Below are 18,634 nucleotides of genomic sequence, written 5' to 3' on the forward strand. Positions count from 1 at the left end.
ATGAGGGGTGGGATCACAATACCCCATCTGAAACCTGCCAACCCCTCCTGGCCAGAGCACAAGGGCCCCTGGCTCCCTGTTCCCTTGTGGAGCAATGTGGGGCATCTGCCAGGGATGAGTGGGGTCAGAGAGCCAAAAGCAATGCTTCCTATGCCCTTGTTTCCCATCCTGCACTCCAGGAGAAGCAGGTACACTCTGCCCCTAATTATCCTCAGATAATAATTAAGAGCTATGTTAATTTCTTTCTCTAAATCTTTCTCTTTCCCTTCCATTTTCTTTCCTTACTGTAACGTTTTCTTGTAGTACTGGAAAGCATTTCTTCATTGTTTGGATTAATTTCCAAACAGATTAAAAACTGTTGTAGCAGTCAAGCTTCAGTTCCTTCGTTTATTAGATTCAGAAGACAGCAAATTCCTTAAAATACAGATATAAACAATTATGGTAATGCATTCTGATTTTATAATTAGTTTTCATCACAAGAAACATATAAGTTTGGGCTTCAAGTTTTTTAGGACACTCCTCCCATCTTTGACTTTGAAGTTCCAGCGTTTCTGTTCCCAGCCTTGTTCCCAGCCCTTGGTGAGACATACAGAAAGGGACAGAAACTTAACTCTCAGAGGCACCAAAATATGAGAGAAGGTCACAGAAGGACATGGACCTGCTGGAGTGAGTCCAGAGGGGGCCACAAAGATCATCAGAAGGCTGGAGCACTTCTCCTGTAGAGACAGGCTGATTTGGGATTGCTCAGTCTGGAGAAGAGAAAGCTCCGGGGAGACCTTAGAGCACCTTCCTGTGCCTAAAGCGGCTGCAAGAGACCTGGAGAGGGACTTTGGACAAAGGTCTGGAGAGGCAAGACAAATGGCAATGGCTTCAAATTGAAAGTGGTAGACTTACATTAGATATTGGGAAGAAATTGTTCCCTGTGGGGGTGGGGAGGCCCTGGCACAAGTTGCCCAGAGAAGCTGGGGCTGCCCCATCCCTGGAAGTGTCCAAGGTTGGATGGGGCTCTGAGTAACCTGGGACAGTGGAAAGTGTCCCTACCTGGGACAGAGGGGTTGGATCCAAATGATCATTAAGGTCCCTTCCAACCCAAACAATTCTGTGATTCTATGAAATTTTTCAATTACATTTTTGGGCACAGAATCAAGCTGTCAGAGCTTCACTGAAAACTGAATTTGGACCCTTGTTGTTATTAGATACAACAAGATCTTCTTAATTTTTGTTTTAATTACTTTTTTCTTGCATATCCAGAAGGATAAGAAATGAGTTTTATTAATACATAGGGAGTGTAATGATCATTAAAGAATAAAGAAAGGATTGTAGTATTCTGGTGCAGTCCTCCCACACGGAGCCCTGAAACCTAATTGTAGCCCTTGAGGGTTTGAGCATTGCCCTGCTTAATGATAATTTGTGTCATTGCTCCAAAAAAAGAAGTGGCTGTTAGGGCAGAAAAAAAGCTCTGATGAACAATGGGAGAGATTAAATTAACATGAATGGGCAGAAGCCCCATCTGTGGTCACAGGCTCCATTAAGACAGGTATTTCCAGGAGAAAGAGGGAAGTATCAGGACTATTGTACAAAACACTGATGAGTTCAGAACAATCTCACCCTTATAATTCTCATAATTTTCCTTCAAGGAAAACAAAGTCAAGCTGAAACAGGTGCTGGAAAGGACAGTGCTTGTCACAGTGGGGTGACAAGGGGGAAGTGGAGAGCCTGCCTGACAAGTGGGGATGTGTCTATTCTGTGTATTGAAGTACAAAGAAAGCCTTGAGCGAGCACCTGCCCAAGCTCCTACATCCAGATGGTGCATTCAAATCTGGAAATAGCAGCCTTAGTGTAGCCCTGAACCTTCGCTGAAGCACCCTGCAATGCATAAATCCTTTGCTCAGGTGGAATGAGGTGTTAAAGCACCTTTACAACTTTCTAGAACTAGAGTTGGCTTGCACTGTTCTTATTGGACCGTAACACCCAACCTAAAATCTTGCTGGGCCTACTCAAGTCAAGACCAGAGGAGTAAAATTTTTCTCTTCATAAGGATAGACACTGAATTGTGTGCACTTCTGTGGGAAAGGTGAGTGGAGGAGGAAAAGAAGAACTAATTTAACCTGAGGCAACAAAAGGTGTACTTAAACTGGTCATGAAAACAGTAGGAACTCCCACTGGCAGAGGAGCAGTTTTGCAGTGGGTTTTCATTAGGAATATTGAACTTGGTTCATAGGAGATGTTTGTTGCCTTCACTTGAAAATTAAAGGACACCACAGCATTACCAGCTGAAGTTGTTCCGCCCCTTGTGGATGAGAAGTCAGGTGGGGGCAGATTTACAGCACATGGTACCCTCAGTAAAGTCTGGACATGGGAAGTGAAGATTTGGTTAAAACTACAGAGTGTTCTGGAGACCAAGTTCTGGTCACCAGGTTGGGGTTCTGGAGTGAAGAAGTTCCATCACTGTTGATGTCTATGGCAAAAAGTACAGTGTGAAATTCTTTGTTGGACTCACCCAGTGCATGATGCTGCCACTGGTTGATGTCTGCTGATGGCCTGAGATCTGTGCTAGAGCACTGGTTTGGTGTGAACTAAATAACTCCTGCATGAGTGTGAACTGAACTCCCACCTCCCAGGCTCTCCCCAGTCCTGTACGTGGTCTTGATTCATTTGTGATGGGTCCAAATAAAACTCCTACAACACAGAAGATGATGGCTCCTTGCCTGTGGCAGGGGACAGTCCTGCACAGGAGGCTGTTGGTGTGGCATTGCACAGAAGAGAAACTCAGCTGGTGGGAAGAGTTCTCTTGTGCTGGTGTGTGTGGGGCAGTGAGGGGCTGTGGGGCAGGACCCCCCTGAGCACAGGTGCAGGAGTGCTGAATCTCTGCTCTGTGTGCTCAAGCACTGCACTAAAGGCAGCATAGATGCATTTATTTATTTTCCTCTTCAAGGCAATTTATACAGACCAGAAGAGACAGAGACCATGGGGGTTAAATATTCAGGGTGGGGATTTAGCTGTGTGGATCCTATCAAGGTTAATGAAAGTTATACCTCCAAGTCCCTTCACATCACTCAGGAACCCTTGTACCATGAGCCTTAACAAGAGTTAGTCATAGGCAGTAGCAGCACTAGAAATAAAACTCATTCCATGAACTAAATGAAACTAGTAATTTAAGAACAGCAAGTATTGTTGTAATTGCTGTTGTGTTCAGAAGCTGAAGAAAACAAGGAGTTAAGGAAGAGATTAAGATTTTGTAGGAGGTGATTTCTGTTTTTCTGTCTGACATCCTTTTCTGAGGCTTATGATGCAACAATTTTCAATATTATCCCCATGAAGATGTAATCAAATTCTCTCTTTATCTACACTTAGAGGTAAGCATGTCGAGCTGTTGGTACAAACTGGGCTATAGTCAAAATGCAGTCAAGATATGACTTTAACCTTGGCTGTAGCATTCCCAAATCTGGAGGATCCTCCAGGAGAGCCTGTGATTGCCCTGAAGATGTTTCACTTGATAAAACCTTTATGTCTTCAAAAGTGGCTTTTGGAGTCACCTTTCCCAACAACTCTGTTCTTCCGTGGCAAGATAAGGGTTAAAAAGCCTTTCTACCTCTAAGAGAAAACAGTAGATTATCAGCCTCATCCTCCTCAGAAACATCCAGATAGAGGTCAGCCGAACCTTTATGTGAGTCAGGACTCATTTTCTCTAATATAATCATATGTTTGGTGATGGATTCAAAGAAAATTGCCCAGTACTTGCAGGGTTAAATCACTAATAATGATGTTAGTAGTGATCTGGCTGGCAAAGTATAATTCCCCCGAGATCACTTTCTCCAGAAAAGGCAGCAGTGTGCTGTGGTGGGTTTTGAGCAGGCATTACACCCTGGGTTCCTGTGTGGATTAGGTGACCACTTTCTCATCCAACCCTTTCCTGACACTTAAAGTTCATGTGGCTTATCAGAGAGGTGATGAGAGAGTGACATTCGCTGCAGTCCGACCATCTTTTGTCTTTATTTGTCTTCATTACCAGTTTTTTTGGTAACCTTGGAGAAAGAAGTTACAGGAACTCTCAGCCCAGGTGACAGATTTGCCAGCAGGGCCGGGGTGAGAGCCGGAGAATCTGATCCGAGATGAATCCTCGCTCCTCTTGAGTGATGCACCTTCGTAGGCTTCGCTCTTCGGGATGATTTGGTGTAGCAAAAAGGTGCGAAACAGGGAAATCCAGACCCAGGTAATTCAGCTCACGTTTAAAAGGAGGTTTTGCTTGTTGATTAGATAATCCTTCTCTAGGAAATGCACGGCACCAACTGCTTTTCATGCTAGATTAGTGCTCCTGTGGTCAATTTGCTTTTACTAATGTCAGGGCCCCACGGAGCAGGTTCATCTGTCGCATAGCAACTGCTTCAGCAGCAGTGGAGGTAGCCATGCATAAAAGATTACACATGATGGCAGGGCACAAGTGTGAAGATTTTCAAAATTAGATACAATCTCAGCATGAATATGAACTGCAGAATTGACATGGAAGGATTTTTTTTCAACTCATCAAGTTTCCATATTTATCAGAAAAAAAAAAAAAGTTATTTAACAGCGGTGCATGTAAAATGAAGGAAATGCAGAGGGCAGTAATTTAGAAAAAGGCAGCAAACAAGGCAGTGTCTGTACACAAATAAATGCAAACAGAAAGCCCCACACACTTTCTGCCAACTGTGAGGCCACCTTCAGTTTCATGCTACAGATGCCCTCAGGAGAGGAGACGATCTGCAGTGTTTTATGTACATTTGCAAAGGTCACACTCTGCAATGTCCCACAGTCACTGGCAGGGGCAGGTGAGACACTTGATGTGCAGCTCACCTCGACAGCCCCTGGAGCTCCCACACCCTGCCCTGGACTCTGCCTCTTTTCCTACATTTTTCAACAGGGGCAGGGACATTTTCAGCTTTTAGCGTTTGCTTTTGGTCTGGTTTTTGCTTTGTCACACAGATGAGCTTTCTTGGACGTTTCTTTTCAAAGTGCATTCAATCTTCTCTGGTAAAAGACGGACAGAGGGAGGGGGAGATTGATCGATTAGTTATTTTAAAAGCCGTGTGTCAAGGACTGTGCTTTGTTGCTAAATAAGGTTTTTCTCTTCTGTCTCTAAAATAGAGCAGAAGTGAGGGTTTGAAGATCTTTGTATTTGAAATGCCCTGCTAATTTGACAGGCTACTTTTGCAGGGAAGGTTTGTTTTTGTTTTGTACTTTATTCCCTCTTACTGGGAGGACAAAAGGCTCGGCTCACGCTGCAGAGTTCTGTGCCTGATCCTTTTGTATGCAAGACTAGCAGACTTGCCTGAAACAGGAACCTTGGAGGTGAATCAGGCTAATGAAGCAGCTCAGAGAGGCAGTGTGCATTATTTTGTATCCCACAATGATTTTAAAGTCAACACACATACAGTACCAAGTGTTTTGTAGCCTAAGACACCTGTAGGAGATCCAAGGGAAAGCTGTTCATTCAGTTTCCTCTGTGCTTTCATTTAACTGATAGCAATTAACTCTTTTTTTTTTTTTTTTTCATAGCAAGGAATGTAGGAACCATTTTATTCTCTGGATAAATTTTATCTAGGCAAGAAATTGTATTATGACAGTTGCTATCCATGACACTAAAATGCTTTTATTAGGACAATTACAGCTCTTTTTACTCTAGGCTGAAAGAGAAAGTGAAGAGCTGGCTTTGCTAGCAAGAAAGCAGTTTGTTAGGAATGGCCTTTTGCTGCAAAGAGATCAGGGTCTTCTGGATTAATCTTCGGATTATATAGATTTTCCAAGGATAAGACAGCTAAGTCATCCTCCGTCTCTAAGGAAGACAGCATTGTAGCTGCTTTGGCTAATCTAAGACAACAGCTTTTCCCTTAGAGGGTGTCAGTAATCCAAAAGATTGGTAGATAAAATAATTGAAGTTCTCAGGGGTTAAGTTTAGAGACTGCAGCCATTTTTGCAAGAGCAGCAGCTTATTAAACTGACAAAGCCACACTTCAGTACCCACTGGCCCTTCCTTAGCTGCCATCACAGTGTTATTTCCTTGGTGTGTGTTAGGGGCATTGTGAGTGGAAAGCAAAGTGGGAGAGAAAGGTTTAGGCCTTGTAACAGCCTAAGTCCCTCTTTGCCATTTTAGGATTGATAATGCTGAGCAGTTCATCTGTGTTTACCCACCTGAGGTACCAGAACATGCTCTAGGCTGTGATGATGAGGGTTACCCTTCACCACACAACAGAAATGCTTTGCTGTCCTCATTTGTAAGTGGGAAACTGAGGCACAGTGTTTAGCTGGCACCCCTCCCATCATGCTGCAGGTTAATGGCAGGAGGGTGGAGAATCTCCAAAACCCATGGACCCACAGGCCTCCATCCTTCTCTTCATCACTGTCTGTGTGAATGAGCAGCACAGCCTTGCAGGTCACTGCAGCATTTCAAGTGATGTCTCCAGTATCAACATCCCCTCACATCCTCCTCCAGAAGGCACAGAGCTAATGGGCTGAGGGAAAAAACTTGCTACATCAACACCTTGCTCACATTTGGTCCTGTGGAAGATGAAAGAGAGAGTTTGTCCCAGGGGCCACACAGCCGTGGGTCTGTGTTTTGCAAGCACTCTGTTAGTAGCCTCCACCCATTGCAGTCACTTACCATATTCAGAGTTCAGTTTTGATACAATACATGAAATAATTTTCAGCCTCTCCTTACATGATGTTGCCAAGTCTTCATTTCCTATCTTGCACTTGGGCTGCCAGTTTTATCAGACCAGAGCACAGCTGGCAACCACTATTTTTTCAAGCAGTCAAGTCCTTCCCTGTCAGTGTGTGAGCAGAAACATGCTGCCATTTTTCTGGAGCTATTAAGACGAGCCAGTCCATCATCCTTCTTCTCTGATAGGAAGGTGAAAGTAAGGACAGCAGTCATATCTTTGTGTCTAGATATTTTTAGGTTCATAATAATTATGTTTCCACAGGAAAACCCGTGTGTTTCTTAAATGTGCCTACATTGTACAAACACACCCATATGTGCCATTTTAGTACCTGAAATACAGATGGATTCTTTCATTCTTCTCTAAGCTGTCCTTTATTTCCTCCTAAAAACACACACACAAAGAAGAAGATTTGACTGCCCAATTTGACTCACAAGGATTTCCATTGTCCAATCCTTTAACAACACTCTATGACAGTTCCTGCAGGTAAAGGTGCAGTTATGGGGTAACTGTGGCCAGGCATCTTTTCCTACCAGTCCTGAGAGGGGAAGGATGGGGCAGATCCTGAAGCAAAGTGCTTCAAAACCATTTAAAAGAAGGAAAAAAAAAATAAAAAAGAATGAATTATCTTGTGCATAGTGCCTATTTGCTGCAGTTTAACTTTAGAGTCTTGGTGAGGTGGCAGTACCAGAATTATCAAGTTAATGCTTTTGAATTTGCAGCTGTTCAGTCTCATTGTGTTTTCCTTGTACTTCTGGAAGGACAAACACAATCACAAGGAACTGAGCAGGGCTGTGAAACTGCTTTTTTGACTTTTATCATAACCTCTCAATCTTTTTTTAGTGTAAATAGTCCCAATATCTGCAATTTCTCTTCACATTCAGTTTATGCTTCCACCCAGTAAAATAAAACCATTTTATGTTACCTTAAAAAAAAAAAAAAAATCAATAGATTGGGTATGGTGCAGACACTAATGTTAATGTCTTTTCCCAGTATTTGTGACTACTCCTGTTTATCTGTGATTTTATGCTTCAGCAAAACTGTATGCAGCTTCCAAACTCTTCAGCTGCAATCTGGAGGGCTCTGATGGAATTAATTTTGATTTTATCATCTTTATCTGCTCTTAAATATTTACCAGTACACCACAATCTCTTTTCTGTCCAATACTTTGTTCAAGACATTTTTAAAATGTGTTCTATGTTCTTTTAGAGTCTGACTGTAATAACAGCATTACATGATGTCACTGCCTTTTCCTTACAAATATTTCAGGTCTAATGGTATGATCACTGAATTCTAATTGTGTGTTTTATTGCTCAGCTTTGTTCATTTTTGGAAACAAAGCCCAGGGCAATTATGATCCTCTTGCATCTCATGCAGGTGGGGTATAAACCCAACAGACTCTGAAATAGAGAGAGTCCATCAGAAATTATGATTTTGCTACTGTTTTTTCCCTCTCCAATTATTGCTAACACGGTTTTCAAATTGTGAAAATTGGTAATCCTGCTTGATACAATTTTTTGGTTATCTTTAAATCTATCTACACGTTTATATTCTGTTTTGAAGATTTACTTATACATATAACTCTCTTTCTAGCTCTTCCTTCTTATGTGTCCCCTTCTCCTGGTTATATCACTGCTGTGAAATCTAAGGGATTTTTTTTTTCCTGTATTACTGGATTTCCATGATTTACTTGAGTCTATATTATTTTGGAAATTAATATTATCCATTTTTAGGCTTCTTAATGCAAAGAATATAATTCAAGCATTATACATACAGTATAAAATTTGTTCCAATACAGAAAAAATAGTCTTCACTTAATTTTTTTTATTGATAATAACATTTTCTTGCTGGAAGGAGCAATCAGCCTTTCCATTTTCTCTTACTTTGTTTTTCTCATTATACCTTTTCAGATTAATAGTATTTTGCTATCACCTACTTTCACCTGAGATTCAATGTTTCCATTCCACTGTATATCCAGTCCTACAATTAGCATTTGCTAATTAAAACCATCATATTTCACAGTTAATAGCCACTGTGTCCTCTTCATTTCTTTGTTCATGTACAGTTTATTTTTCTTAGTCTGCATTGTTTAAGTACCATGTCAGGACTGCCTCAATGCAGATTCAGAGCCTTCATCCATCAGTGACAAACTGAACTGTTTGTTCATCAAAAATTTTTGCTTAACTCCCAGATTCCTGAATGACTATAAGTGAGCTTGAACTCTTTACCTCTCCTCATCATCTCCCACGCTTCACCCTGGGGACTTAAATCTTGTTTTCAGTGCCACCCACCTGGTCTGAATTTTGGCCCCCACTTCTCAGTAGTTTCTGTTTTTTCTGTCTGCTCATGGACTCTCCTCTCCATGCCAGCTCAGAGGCATCATGGCAGTGGTTGCCAAAAAGGTACCAAAAAGCACTGGGATTCCAGCCTGGTTCCCTGTGAGGCTGCCAGCAGAGACAATGGAAAGAGAAAAACATTTCCAAACAGCAATTAATGTTACCTTAGGCTCCTGCCTTAGGACAGGCAGTAAACTCTGCATTGGCAGTTTCTCCTCCTCTCTCCAGTGCCTGCAGTGAGAGCTCAGGTGACCAGGTCAAAGTTTGTGGCTAAAGGTGGGTGTGATGACTCCCACCCTCGGGTTCAGAGCATCCAGTGATGCAGAACATGTTGCCCCATAAACCAGCCCTGTTGGCAAGGAACTGACTGGTGCATTTGGGATCCAGGCTTTCAGGCACTGTGCAGGTATGGAAAGAAGCAGCAGCCCCACTCCACATGGACATGGTCTGGACTGAGCAATGTCACTGCCCAGAGGGGAGTTTGCTGCTGATGCTGTCACTGATTGAGCCCTGAGCTCCTCCCAGTAATGCCAGGTTGTTCAGAGGCCCTGAGCTCCTCCCAGTAATTCCAGGTTGTTCAAAGGCCCTGGATATCCACACACTGGAGCACAGAGCCTCTACTGCAGTTTCCACAAGTTGGCATCTCATGCAGCCAACATGTGTACCCCAGTGACCTGGGAGGTCATTAATTTAATGTGTATTTAATCCTGCCTCCCTTATTTCTGGCCTGTCAAAAGATTTCAAATTCACCTTCAAGCTTAATTTTATAATAACCCATAGGTAGTTTAAATATTTCAGTCAGTTCACCTCCTAATCACCTTTCCTTGAGGCTAAATAATTCCCATTTCATCATTCTCTCAGCTACTCTGCCAGCATTCTCCAGTACATTAATCATGTTGGTTGCCCTCTGCTGTACTTTCTCCATTTTATTTACATCTGTCTTCCACTCTCATGACCAAAATTGGACGTTATATTCCAGACTTGGTCTACCACCACAGGGTCTTACACAGTAAAAATGTAATTTTATTGGCTTTGTTGCAGATATACCTCTTTGTTAATGTGTACTAGCATCTTACCAACCTTCTTCACTGCTGAAGGAGGAGAGCATGAGCTGGATCAGTCAAATACACCCAGGGCTTTTTCCTCTTCATGTTAACTACTTCATTGCTAACTCACCCTTTCTAAGTTTAGTGCATCTCAGTTGATACCAACATTATTCACTTTCCATGCACCAGTTTTCTGTGAAAAGAAAAGAAGAGGACATTGCAATATGAAGTGAGGATATTGAAACAAATCAGCGATTTTTTTTTTCTCAAAAATCTGGATGATTTAATTGGAATTTTAATTTCTCTTCCACTTTATATTTCATGTTTCCTTTATGCTCTTCACATTTACAGTAGTGCTATTGAAGCTATTCTATGAACATAAATATCTCAGAGTTTCATTGACCAACCCTAATTTAACATCATTTTTATTATTTAATAAATATAGAGAAAATTCCTGAAAGGCACAGTCTGAGCATAGCAGAGTAGGGATATAGGGAATGTTAAAAATCCTGACTAAATTGCTGGTCTGATTTTCTCAGAGGTACAAGCTCATATTTTTCCTAAAATACCCAAAGAAAATAGTACCATAACAAACAAACCAACCAACACCCCCCACAATTCATGTGTAATGTGAACAAAGTTTCTGTCCAGGTAAATGTGGATGATCCTATTTTCTGGACAAAGCCAAGTCTAATTTTCTTCCCTCAAACATTTTGTCACATAATCTTCCCAGGATTTCATGGAACCTTGTATTTAGACAGATTCAGAATTATGAACCTTATCATAAATCAAGACACTTTGTTCTTAAAAATTTTTAAGATACTGATCCAGAGTGAAGAAACAGAATCAAACACCATACAAGGTAAGTGGAGAGGAGCATGGGCAGAGCATACCATTTTCTTTTAAATTTCTTATTATTTTAGTGACAGATGATTCCAGTAGTTGTCAGGTTGGGACTTAGGAAATTTGAGTTCAGTCTGAGTTCAATTGAGTTCAGTTCCAGGGCAAGTCATGTAATTTATCTTTGCCTCAGTTTCTCCCTGATGACAGGTTCCCTGTAAATGCTGAGTGCACTGGATCTCACAGTCATAGAGACCATATAACAAAATAAAGGGCTCAGATGACAAGCTCATTTTAATCCCATTTTACTGGAAGCAAGGGGAATGTTTTTATGCAGCAATTAAACTTAAGCTGCTGATGACCAAATCCTGAGACATGGCCAGGAGTCCTGCCTGGGTTTAAATAAGCTGGAGGGAAGGACAGAGGTGATTTCTGGAGCAGCCACACATCATTAAACCAGTTTGCCTCCTGCACTTATGGGTAAAAAAGAAAAGTGACTTCCATATTTCTCAGGAATCCTTGTAAACAAGTGCAGCCAGAAAGGTATGAAGAGGATTTGCAAGGCCTAAAAACATGGGCCAGAATTCCCTGGAGATTTGTATTGTAACTAGACATTGTATTCTGAAAAAATATTGTCTCCTCTGAGAACAAAGCTATGATGAAGACTTTCAGGAAAGAGTATGCCTTTTGACTGGAAACATTCTAGGTTGTTTGGGTAACTTGGTCACTTAAAAAAAGAGAGTAAACTTGAAGTTTTTAATTAACCATCCAGAATCTTCCTCTACTCCTTTCTGCTGTTCAGACTTCACATTCTGCCTTTATTTCCCCCTGGGTACCAACAGGGTGCCATTGAGAGCTATTTTTAATGTATATTTAATAGTTACAGATTTTTAATTGTTACAGATATTTAATAGTTACGGACAAATTGTTGAAATATGATGCTTAACTACATTCAAGTGGTAAAGAAAATATCTGAGGAGTCCTGAATTTCTCTCTCTGCCTAGAGTAGCAGCCAATATTTCAATAGCTGTAAACAAATAAAGTAGATGCAACTTGATATACATTTGACAAAGCTCTGCTAATTTAGCTCACATGAGGACTTGACTCCAGTGTTTAGACTGAATACATATGATGGTATTTATTTCTGCCCAGAAGGCAGTCAGAGGTAGGATTTCGAAACACAAATTGTGCTGGCATAATCCATTTAGCTTGGATTTAAGGATTAAAAAAGAGAGTAAGAGAATGACTTGGATGCTCATGATGTAAATAAGATTAGATAATGAATCATTTCCTCATGTGTTGAGAAAATAAGATTAGATTGTTGATGGTCATGTGAACAGTTTTTCACTGATGACCAAATCCAAACCTCTGAAAATAATCCTCTGCTTGTCCTCATCTCTCACGTTGTATCAGGAAAATGTTCCTGTTGCTGATAATTTTAGACATCAGGAGTGAATACTGCAGCTTTGTGTGACTCTAGGATATGAGATAACAGAGAATTGGCAGTGCACAGTTTACCACCATTTCTGTTGCTCAGTTTTTGCCATTATAGTGAGTTTATGAAGATTGGAAGCAAGCTGAGAACATGGGAAATAATGGAGTTCTGCCACCACTTTCATCACAGCCAGAGTTTATTTGGGGGTTTTTATGTAGTTTTGCTTCCCACCATATGAGGAGCTGAACTCGACCAATTTGTTGTGGGATAATAACTAATAGTCCTGGAAAACAGCACTTGTTTAGCCATCAGCTAAACCTGGAAAGCAGAAGGAGCAAATGCTTCATTCATTGAACCTCCATCTTTGTACTTTTCAGGTTTCATTAAATGTTTTTTTACCGAAGTAGTTTTAAATTACCACATTAATTTCAAAATCAAGCTAAGTTCCTTAGTAAATAAACCATTTTCTTCAGTATCTGAAAGAATTCTTTATAAAGTTGATTCACTAAGAGCTCTCAACTTAATGCATCAAAAGAACATCACAATTTTCACTGTTCATTATATTCTTACAGTAGAGATTCAAAACATTTATTGAGCTGCTTACATTAGGGATTCATGTAAAACATTATAAAAGTATTGCTGTTTTTTTTTTTCCTTTTTTTTTGTAGCGGTTTTTCTTCCCATACATTCATATGGGGCCAGTATGCCATGGCAGATGCATATTCAGCTTCTGTAAATCAGTACAGCTCTATTGACCTCTTCCAAGCTACTCCAGCTCATAGAGATCTGACCTATTAAAAATCTTTATTTCTGCTTTTGCATGTTTATATCCTAGTCAATTTTCGGTGATGGGAAAGGTTGAGATGAAGGAGTAGATCAATGTTGAGACCAATTGTTAAAATTTTAACTGTGTTCATTTGTAGAAATAATGTGTTACTGTGAGATTTATATAACATAAAGCAGTGGGGTCCATTTATGAGATGAGCCCTCCTGTGCCACCACAGCACAAATAAAACCCTGGCTTTTCTCATCTAGCAGTGGCAGGTAATAAAAGTGAAAGAATAACTGTACAGGGGAGAAGGCAAGCAAAGGGTTTGGACAATTGTTTACCCGAATCCTCAGCACTGTGGTGATGTGTTTGCATCAGCCCTTTTTTGTTGATTGCTTTGTATTCATAATGGAGTTTTGATGTAAGTTCGAAGGAACTGTATTTGCCAAAATCAAAAGTATATTCTACTGAGTAAACAGCAAGAAAATCTTAGTATAGTCTTGTTTTGTAAATGAAATGAAACAATTCCCTTCAAAATGGAGTTTCCTATTGCATTGAGCATCCTGTTAAACTGAAAGTTAGAAAATTGTGCTCACATCTAGTGAGCAGTTTCCAGGGAAATCTGACTTTACATTCGACATGGCAAAGTGACTTCACCAAAATAACACAAAATATCACTGTACTGCCTGTCACACCTCTACTCTAACAGAGCTTTCCTGTCAGAGAGCAGATGGGAGATACCCATCTCAGAGATAGCCTAGAGGCTCCAGGCCATGATGATATTGGTTTAGAACTCTGAATATCCCTTTTCATAGCATGTTATAGTGAGCAGCTATGGCTTGTTCCAGTCTTTATTGGTAGCCTGTTCCGTATGAATCATTCCTGTGCTTCTGAAAACCATGGCTTATAGGGAGCTTGTAAGAGAATAGTTTTGTAGTTTATCATTCCTGAAGAAATTCTTCTCTTGGACATTTTCATGGAAAGAGATGTTTGGGTCCAACATTTCCAAAAGCAGATCAATATCTACAAAAGCAATAAAACACCTCAGCAGAAGGACAGCAAGAGCAATTCGAGAGCAATTTGCCGCTTCCAGGAGAGCCTTGGGCAGCAGGAACCTTGGTGAGGAGCATCACCATGTACCTACCCAGCACTGACAGAGCAGGAACAGAGCACAGGGAAGGGTAAGAGGCCTGATTGCAAAGAGGAGACAGGTCTAAAGCAATTAACACTTTGCCAAAAGAGTTGTTAAGCCAGGAGTTAATGAATGACATGAGCTGGATGATTTCTGTAGGGTACTCGTTGCTCATGTTCACCAAGGCAGCACCTTATGCTGGCAAAGGAAAGGCTTGGAAATCAAGGGCTCATGGACACAGTGGACAGTCCTTCACCCAGCTGGCCCCTGGACCACCAGGATAACCTAGAGTATATTTCACCTTCTAGAAGAACTTTCCTAATTGTCCCCAGCAGTGCTATACAACAACTACTCCCAGGTGGTAACCAGCTCTTCCTAAAATCAGGGATGTACAGGAGCCTGAATGTTGGGATCTTTTTCCAGACATGTAACACTGCACTTTCAGATAGGATATCTATATGCAGGCAGTGTATCAATGTGTTAATATTCTCTGGAAGAGAAGGCTCTGGGGGATTTGTTTAACTACTTGATGCCTCTGGGTGCATCACATACCATTTGGGTGCTTTGTGTGTTCTGGCAGTGGGATATAAACTCAGAAAAACTTCCAGCAGCATTTGCTACTTTGCCTCCATGAATAACTGAAAGGAAATGCCAGAGGTGTCAGAACCTGCTTTTAGAGAAATTATCAAAGAACTTTTGGGGTGTTCAGGCTATGGAGACGAGTTGTTCTGTCGCAGCACTTTCTGTGGGGAAGTCACATTGTGACTTTGTATGTTTCTATTGTTATATTATACATTTCTGGTTATCCAGAGTTAGATTAGCAGGGGCTGATTTAGGAATTCATCGAAATGAGCTTGTACCTTCCATAAAGGTTAACTTTGACTTGTAAAAATGCATTAAAGATGAACAGTCTTCAGTACTGTGCTCCTCAGAATTTTATAGTGAACGAGCTACATGTCATTGATTATTTACAGAGCACTCCACACCACAGTAATTCCAAAGTAATATCAAGATATATGTATCCTGAAGCTTGTTGGAATGGAAAAAACGTTACCAGTGATATTTTGTAAAATAAGTACAGTATAAAGGTCATTGTGGGGAGGTGTAAAATTATGGGATATCTTGACCATGAAATTCAGTTGAAATAAGTTCAGAAATTATTAATCTGTCCTTAGAGTGAAATGATGCATTGGCAAATCTGCAGTGAACTGAATTTCACTTAGGTTTTTGTTTTAAGTGGAAAGCTGAGGGGAAGAGAAACCCCAGCTGCACAAAGATTTTCGATTTCACCATGTTCCCACAGAAGAACTGCAGTTTTGACAGGGCTTCAGCTTCAACTGGCAGCACGTCCCACAAGAGATTTTTTCCTTTCCTTTCTTATACAAAGACAGTGTTTAGTATTGTATCTCTGTGTGTTTGCCTCGAGCAATCTAAGGTACGATGGCTTTTCTAATAGCAATTCACATTTGATTTTCATACTGTGGCTGTTCAAGGTTTGCAGTAGTGTTTTAGTTTTAATTTGACAGAAATTAATAAGTTTAAGGAGAAAGATATCGTACATCAGTGCTGTACAGCAGTATTGTCACACTTCCTAATTCGTTAGACAATAAGAATAATCTACCACTTCCAATTTAGACTCAGTAAAATAAACACATGTATATTAATGATTTTAAAATATTTCTGTTCAGTCGAGCATGTCTCCTTTATGCAGAATAGCATCAGATCAATAATTAGTTGCCATGCATTTTAATAACAAGAGTTTTTGGTTAGGATTGTTTTTCATAATTTTGCATTTATGTTTGACAAGTTCAGGAACTTGTCTTATTTGAAAGAAAAAATATTAATGCAGAAATTACTTCTCATTGTATTATTGCTTGCCAAATCTAATATGTAAATACCCAGTAGAACTCATGCTTATGTTAATGGAGAGAGGATCATAGAAATCTTGTAGACAGAGTCTATTTGTCCCACTTTGTTCCACACATCAGTATTCTCTGTGGTACTTAATTATTCAGCATTTTAATTTTAAATTAAAAATAAATACTGTACACGAATGATAATTTGAGTGAAACGATAGGAAAACATTGTCACAGTGAAATGCGAGATAAGTTTCCTTATGGTGTTCTTCTGGTCAAAGAAAATGCCATGAAGAACCACTCCTTATATTTCCTAAATTTAACTCCTTGCCATCATTATGGATTTAAAGAACACATATCAGTGACTGGTTATAATGTGGAAAAGAAAGGCAGTTGAAATCATTGTATAGCCAAAGGCATAGTGAAATTATTATTTAATGCTGGATTTATTACCTCTGTGCACATTTTGTGGAGTATGAGGATTGCCACTTTTAGTTACAAAATTCACGCCTGACATAAGATGCTTTTATATACGGATTCTAATTTTTCCTAATAAAAATTATCAAAAAAATTAATTACCAACAGGCTTGTAGCTGGAAATTTTGCCAAGATTTGACTGATCTAGAAGGTTGCTCTGACTGTAGTTGTTGGGTGGGCTGCAATATCTGTCTAAAACAAGAGGAAACTTTCAATTCCTGCATGGACATATCTGCAGAAGTGACCTTCCTCTAGAAAATGGCTTTTCATTTACTCTAAATGCAGAGATTGACATCAGACACAGTTTTCTACGGAAAACAAAAATGCTATGGACATGTGAAAGACTTAAAAACCAACTCCTTTAACTTGATACCAGGATGGATATGAAGCTTGATCACAGGAATAAAGATCTAGAAGTATCTGCTTTCCAATTCACTTTTGAATTTTTGGTGTGATCAAAAATGGCGAATGATGGTGACCACTACCATGAGGCTGTCACACCAATACACCCTTCCTAATTATCCTGTTACCACATTGCAGTGATTGAAATACAACAGTTTGTTCTCAGTGACAAACTTTCTCATTTTCCATCCCTATGTAATGAGAGAAGCAGCATCTTTTCCATCTCTGCTTTGGATGTGGATTTTGGCAGCTGCAGCTTTCTGCGTCACACTGAAAAAATATTGATTTGTGTCACCTTTCACTTAGAAATTATATTTTTTAAAGCGTTGAAAATTATTATTTAAAATAATAAACATACTATAGGTGGGAATGTAGATTAATGCAACCAGGTGTTAGATTGCATGGAAATAGATTTAGTCACTTGCCTCTAGGTTTCAGAACATGTCAAAATAATCTTATCATAGAAATAGGCCTAGAACTAGAAGGATCTTTATGGGTCACTTTCAAGATTTAAAAATATTCAACTGTAAACTTTGAAGGTAAACAGAGGTGCTGACCTCTTTTCAGAGTTATCATGTATTTATTCTTCAAAGCCCCATTTGTGTTTAAGTGTCTGAGCTGTTACTCAAGATACAGAGACACCAGCAATGATCTATATGTTAAAACTTGCTTCCATTCTCCCTCAGCCCGCAAACCTATACTAATTTGTAAAAGCAAACCAAATTTCACAATTCCTTTTCCTTGCTTTCTCCCTCTCAGGTACCTGATTTCACTCGTGGCCTTCACCTGCAGATGAGTGTTTTGTGACCAGGGACCTCCCTCCTCCCCAGCCCAGTTCTGGGATAGTTCCCTGGAGGACTCTCTGTCTCCCTTCCAGGTTATGTGTGAGGATGGTTTTCTTTGCTCTCTTTACATTAGGAGCCCTCTCAGATTTTGCTTTGCTGTGGTTTGCCACCTTTGCTTTTCCAGACAAGTTTGGACCTGGACCTGGACTAAGCTGTGATCCAGCCACTTTCCACCTCATTCCTTTTTAATACATTCCACTTCAACCACATTTTCAAACTCACCAGCTTGTTAGCTGCTTTTGCACTCAGTGCATTTCCTTTGGGGTGTTTGGAAGATGACCTGAGCTCTAGGAATACACAAACCATAAACCAACATATTGTTATTGATAATACAGTTCAAGTAAAAGTCTGATTGTTGCATTGTTTATTCACAATGGAAACAAGTAGGAAGTCAACCTCCCAGTTATTACTGGTGCTCAAATCACACAATCCTGTACATTTTTATTGAGTTCCATCTTGCAGATAGTTGGACTTTCTTTTGCTGCACTATTCTTATGGAAGCCTCTTCTAGAACAACTTTGCTCTTATGATTAGAAATCTTTTCCTTAAGTTATCCCATTTATACTTTTTCTTTAGTGCCAAAAACCATCTGTAGCAAAGATTATTTTTTTTAATCTCCAAGACTTTTTTCCATGTTAAACTGTTCATCTCTCTTTCTCTTGCTTTTATCTCTCATCCCTCTTGTCTCAGTTGTCCTTCTTTGCACCTGGTCGAGTTTTTTATTCTCGATTCTGAGGAGGGGGAATGTTCAGATGGTTTCAAAGGAGGTGCTGACACAAGTTCCTTGTGCAGTGATGTCAG

The sequence above is a fragment of the Zosterops lateralis genome (genome assembly GCF_965231275.1).
Source record: "Zosterops lateralis genome assembly, chromosome: 9".
NCBI lineage: Eukaryota > Metazoa > Chordata > Aves > Passeriformes > Zosteropidae > Zosterops > Zosterops lateralis.